Consider the following 6000-nt stretch of genomic DNA (forward strand, 5'->3'; position numbering starts at 1 on the left):
AAAAATTGTTAAAGGTTTGTTTTACTAATTTTTTTTTCTGCTATAAGATCCCAGCGTTGCGACCAGAAGATGTCTTATAACTACTGCTCAAATTTCGACCTTAGACCTAAAGGTTTTTTGTTTTGATTTCTTAAAGGGCACTTAAGGGGTGAACTGTGACTAATGAATATGTCAAAGAGGTAGGTAGGGTGAAAGCAAACACGTTGTAGAAAAAGCAATCAGGTTTTCAAGGAAAATTAAGTGTTCTTTCTGCCATAAGAAATTAAATCCGTATTTGCCATATAAACATATATATTACTAATGTAAAATTGCCTTTAGAAATATGTTCCTTTTTCACTGTCTCCACTCAGTGAATGATACCAGTATGTTTCTCAGTGAGGGCTTCCTTTTGCTGATTTTTCATCAGACTCGAATTCCTGCTGGGAAGTCGACTGAAACTAAGGAAATGCAGCTCACCACTGAAACCCACAAGAAATCAGTTTTTCAAAGCTGTAAGGTAAGCTTAATAGCAACCCAGTTGGTATTAATTTTAGTATTTACCCTATCAACCTTCCTGTAGCCTCGAGTTTTTTTTTTTTTAGTAGAATTGATAGTTTTACCAGCTTTGAAAATTACTGATTTCTTGTGGTGAGATATTTGTACATGGTAAGCTGCATTTTCCAGGCCTTAAACCTAGTAATTATATTGTCAAGATAATGGTCTCTGTATTTAGACTTTTTTGCTCTATACCTTAAGTGCATATTAAGTATAAGTGAATATAAATAAATATGCACATGTGTATGTTCATATACATACGTATGTGAATATCTGGGGGAAAAGGGATGTCCTAATTTTACTCTCCTAGACATGGGATTTTGGACACTGGGGTAAGTGAGAAGGGATGGAAGTGGAATTTTAAAACAGAATTATTAGGATTTTAGACCTCAAACTATCAGGTATGCCATTAGGTACAGATTTTTCTGCAGACAAAAGTATCAAAAGAATTAATCATTTGTCTTTCTCCTTCCAGAGATGCAAAACTTGTGGAAGTGTTAAAATGATCATAGGGTGAAGAAAAGTAAATTTTTAAGAAAAATTAAAAGGGGCCGGGCGCAGTGGCTCACACCTGTAATCCCAGCACTTTGGGAGGCCAAGGTGGGTGGATCACCTGAGGTCAGGAGTTTGAGACCAGCCTGACCAATATGGTGAAATCCCATCTCTACTAAAAATACCAAAAAAAAAAAAAAAAAATTAGCCAGGTGTGGTGGCATATGCCTGCAATCTCAGCTACTGGGGTGGCTGAGGCAGGAGAATCACATGAATCCGGGAGGCAGAGGTTGCAGTGAGCCAAAATTGCGCCACTGCACTCCAGCTTGGGGGGCAGAGGGAGACTCTGTCTCAAAAATATAAATAAAAAAAGAAAAAAAAAAATTAAAAGGCATGTAATACTTACTTAAAAAGTCTCTTTTAGGCCAGATACAGTGGCTCATGCCTGTAATCCCAACACTTTGGAAAGACAAGGTGAGAGGATCACTTGAAGTTAGGAGTTTGAGATGAGCACAGGCAACATAGCAAGACCCTGTCTCTATAAGAAATAAAACAATTAGTGCTCATGCCTGTAGTCCCAGCTACTCGGAGGACTCGCGTGGGAGGATTGCATGAGCCGAGGAGGTCAAGGATGCAGTGAGCTGTGATCATGCCTCTGCACTCCATCTTGGGTGACAGAGTGAGACCGTGTCTCTCAAAAAAAAGTCTCTTATGCAGTTGGTTTGTTAGTTTAGGATATAAAATTATGTGATGTGCTACTTAGTTTCTCCAAAAGTTTCATGTTTTGCATATTTCCCTAATACATGGCAGTATGTACTTAATACTTCTGGGAAACATCTCAGTGCCTTTCCTAATTATTATGCAAGTTCTCTGCATACAGAAAAAGAGAATATAGGTAAGCATAGATTTTTTTTTTTTTTAATTACTGATAATCCCACAACTCAGAGAAAGACACTGTTGAGAAAATTTTGGTATATGTTTCTTTATAGTCTTATTTCTTATATAGGTGTGTGTGTAAGTGTACATGTGTACACACTCTTTGTATATTGCTCTATTATTTTCTTAAATTCTTAGAAGTGAAATTACTGAGGCCGGGCGTGATGGCTCACACCTGTAATCTCAGCACTTTGGGAGGCTGAGGCAGGTGGATCACGAGGTCAGGAGTTCAAGACCAGCCTGGCCAACATAGTGAAACCCCATCTCTACTAAAAATATAAAAATTAGCTGGGCTTGGTGGCGCCTGCCTGTAGCCCCAGCTACTCAGGAGGCTGAGGCAGGAGAATCACTGGAACCCAGGAGGCAGAGGTTGCAGTGAGCTGAGATTACGTCATTGCACTCCAGATTGGGCAACCGCGTGAGTCTTCCTCTCCAAAAAAAAAAAAAAAAAGTGTAATTACTGGGCCAGTTCCTCTGAATTCTTGGGAGCTATTTGCCTAGATTTTTCTTTGCCATACCTACCTATCTAAGTTTCCTGAAACATCAATAGCTTGGAAAATATTGAGCAGGATGACACGGGAAATAAATTCTGTTCTGGCTGTGCCACTGCTAGATTCTAGTGATTTTCAAAACTTGTCATTTCCTTAAATCTGAGCACTGTAGACCATTTCTGCTTTTTATGACAGTGCCATCTCTGTGCTAAGGACTCTATCTGTAGGGATGCAAAATGTTGGTCAGTCTCTTTGATTAGTACTGTGTCTCACACTTGACACTCAGACATGAAAATGATTCCATGTGGGAAGGCAAGTGGCATTCTGAACTGTGAGTCTACTTTTTTTTTTTTTGAGACGGAGTTTCGTCCTTGTTGCCCAGGCTGGAGTGCAACGACACAATCGCTGCTCACTGCAACCTCCACCTCCCAGGTTGAAGCAGTTCTCCCTCAACCTCCCAAGTAGCTAGGATTACAGACGCCTGCTACCACACCTGGTAATTTTTGTGTTTTTAGTAGAAATGGAGTTTCACCATTTGGCCAGGCTAGTCTCGAATTCCTGACCTCAGGTGATCTGCCTCCCAAAGTGCTGGGATTACAGGTGTGAGCCACTGCGCCCAACGAGTCTACTTTTTATATTATCTGTACAGGAAAGATGGTTCCATGGTTCCCTGATTATTGCCAAAGGAGTAATATTATCATTATGCAGGACAGCAAGACATTCATCTCAAAGAAACACTGAAACATATCAGAGAATGAATAGGAAGAATCAGTGGGATACCTAATGAGGCATTATTTCTAAAATTTTTACATTCTTAAAATTAGTTTTAGAATATGTGGTATAGTTTGGAGTGCTAGATTAAAAAGGGCTACTCAGGGAGCTGGGCTTGTCAGAATAACTTGTCTAACATATGTAGAACCACTTCATAGTTTTTTGTCTTTTTTTCTTTTTTGAGACGGAGTCTCGCTCTGTTGCCCAGGCTGGAGTGCAGTGGTGTGATCCAACTCACTGCAACCTCCGCCTCCCAGATTCAAGCAATTCTCCTGCCTCAGCCTCCCAAGTAGCTGGGACTACACGTGTGCACCACCACGCCTGGCTAATTTTTGTATTTTTAGTAGAGACAGGGTTTCACCATATTGGTCAGGCTGGTCTTGAACTCCTGACCTCATGATCCACCCGCCTTGGCCTCTCGAAGTGCTGGAATTACATGTGTGAGCCACCAAGCCCGCCCCACTTCTTGGTTTTCAACTACAGCAGCAAACAGATTTTTGGGGAAATAATCAGAATGCAACTATGTGGCATAAAATTTAAGACAATGCTTTCACCATTTACCTTTTCATCTCTATTGTTAACTGTAATGGCAGAAGCCAGGTGTGGTGGCTCACGCCTGTAATCCCAGCACTTTGGGAGGCCTAGGCAACATAGTGAGACCTTATCTCTACAAAAAAGTAAGCAAAATTAGCTGAGTGTGGTGGCACATGCCTGTAGTGCTAGGTACGCCTGTAATCCTAACACTTTGGGAAGCTGAGGTAGGAGGATTGCTTGAGCCTGGAAAGTCAAGGCTGCAGTCAACCAAGATTGTGCCACTCCACTCCAGCCTAGGCAACAGAGCAAGACCCTGTCTCAAAAATAAAATAAAATAGAAAGAAAAATAAAAAAATATATAATGGCAGAGACGATACAGTTACAGTGAATATAATATTCAAAATGATGAAAAGATTGATTCTAGAATGGGTTATAGATAATTCTTACCAAATCTTTTTCCCTTAAGAGTTTCAAAATCAGCTGCCCATCTTTCAGTGATAGTTTAATTGTAGCTGTCTCTTGAGCAAGGGATGCATTTTATTTTTAAAACTTGTGAAATATGGTTGATTTTAATAATATCTAAAAGACAAAGATACTATTTTGGTGGTGGTAAGATTTTTATACTATTTAAAAGATTAAAATGATGCTTGATAACAAGTTTTTGGGGAGTCAGGAAGAAAAATAAAAAATAAATAAAATGATGCTTGAGACCAGGAGGTCAAGGCCGTAGTGAGCCATGATTGCACCACTGCACTCCAGTATAAATAAAAAATAAAATAAATAAAATGATGCTTGAGCCCAGGAGGTCTGTGGTGAGCCATGATTTTGCCACTACACTCTAGCCTGGGTGACAGAGTGTTACCTTATCTCAGAAGAATTTAAAAAGTAAAATGTATAAAGAAATAACAGAAATTAGAAGTAGTTTGGACCTGCCTAGACTGTTGGGTAAGCTTTTTCAAAATATACATACATGCTAGGACTCTAAAGAGCTGTTGAATGATAGTCTCAAAGGGGAGGGCTTAGAACATGTGTTTTTGTTTTTGGTTTTTTGAGACAGGGTCTCACTCTGTCTCCAAGGTTGCAGTACAGTGCCGAGATCACAGCTCACTGGAATCTTGACCTCCGGGGGTCAAGCAATCTTCTGCTTCAGCCTCCTGAATAACTAGGAGTACAGGCATGTACCACCATGCCCAACTGCCCAACTAATTTTTGTATTATAGAGATAGGGTCTCACTACATTGCCCAGGCTGGTCTTGAACTCCTGGACTCAAGCAATTCTACCACCTTGGCCCCCCCGAAGTACTGGAATTACAGGCATGAGCCACCATCCTCAGCCTTTGGAACATGTGTTTTGAAGAACTCCCCAGGCGTTTCTCACGTACACCACTAAGCTAGTGGGTACTCATTTAGCTAGGTGCATGAGATGCCTGATGACTTATGGGGACAAGCCAGATCTGTGGCCATTGGCCATGTTTTAAAACAGAGAATGTGCCCACCCATGCCTCTGTAGTCTTATCCCCAGTCACTCAGTCCTTAAATTCATTCACATCTTTATCATCATCACCACCATCAAATGAGTGATGACGTTACATTTATGTAACCATTTCAAAACACTTTTTAAATAGATTATACCTGATAGAATAGTAGATTGAAAGTTTTGTATCCTACCGGTTTTAAATTTAAGTTGAAGGTCTACTTTTTCTCTAAGTATTTCACCATGAAGCCCACCTGTTTTTATAAAGTAATATATTTTCTTTTCTTACCCCAATGTACCTATGTAATTTTATTTGTTTTTGTTTTTGTTTTGTTTTTAAGATGGGGTCTTGCTCTGTCTCCCAGGCTGAACTGCAGTGGCACAATCATATCTTACTGCAGTCTTGACCTCCCAGGCGATCCTCCCGCCTCAGTGTCCCAAGTAGCTAGGACTACAGGCATAAGCCACCATGCCTCGCTAATTTTTTTTTTTTTTTGAGACGGAGTCTCGCTCTGTCACCCAGGCTGGAGTGCAGTGGCCGGATCGCTCCACCTCCCGGGTTTATGCCATTCTCCTGCCTCAGCCTCCCGAGTAGCTGGGACTACAGGCACCCACCACCTCGCCCGGCTAGGTTTTTGTATTTTTTAGTAGAGACGGGGTTTCACCATGTTAGCCAGGATGGTCTCGATCTCCTGACCTCGTGATCCGCCCGTCTCGGCCTCCCAAAGTGCTGGGATTACAGGCTTGAGCCACCGCACCTGGCCACAT

At 41.1% G+C, this 6000-nt stretch overlaps 1 protein-coding gene across 4 annotated transcripts in view; it reads left to right on the forward strand.

Moving 5' to 3' along the window:
• The window catches only part of XPNPEP3 (X-prolyl aminopeptidase 3), a 64532-nt gene that overhangs the window by 12880 nt on the left and 45652 nt on the right, over nt 1–6000 (forward strand). The window contains exon 3 of one of the 4 annotated variants that reach the window (XM_023221904.2): nt 407–496. The exons of 2 other annotated variants lie outside the window; for them this stretch is intronic. The gene's annotated coding sequence lies outside the window, so the exon portion shown is untranslated. Of the gene's footprint in view, nt 1–406; nt 497–906; nt 1135–6000 lie in introns of those variants that run through there. One more of the 4 variants, XM_023221905.2, reaches the window with a different exon arrangement.

The sequence above is a fragment of the Piliocolobus tephrosceles genome, chromosome 19 (genome assembly GCF_002776525.5).
Source record: "Piliocolobus tephrosceles isolate RC106 chromosome 19, ASM277652v3, whole genome shotgun sequence".
Lineage (NCBI taxonomy): Eukaryota > Metazoa > Chordata > Mammalia > Primates > Cercopithecidae > Piliocolobus > Piliocolobus tephrosceles.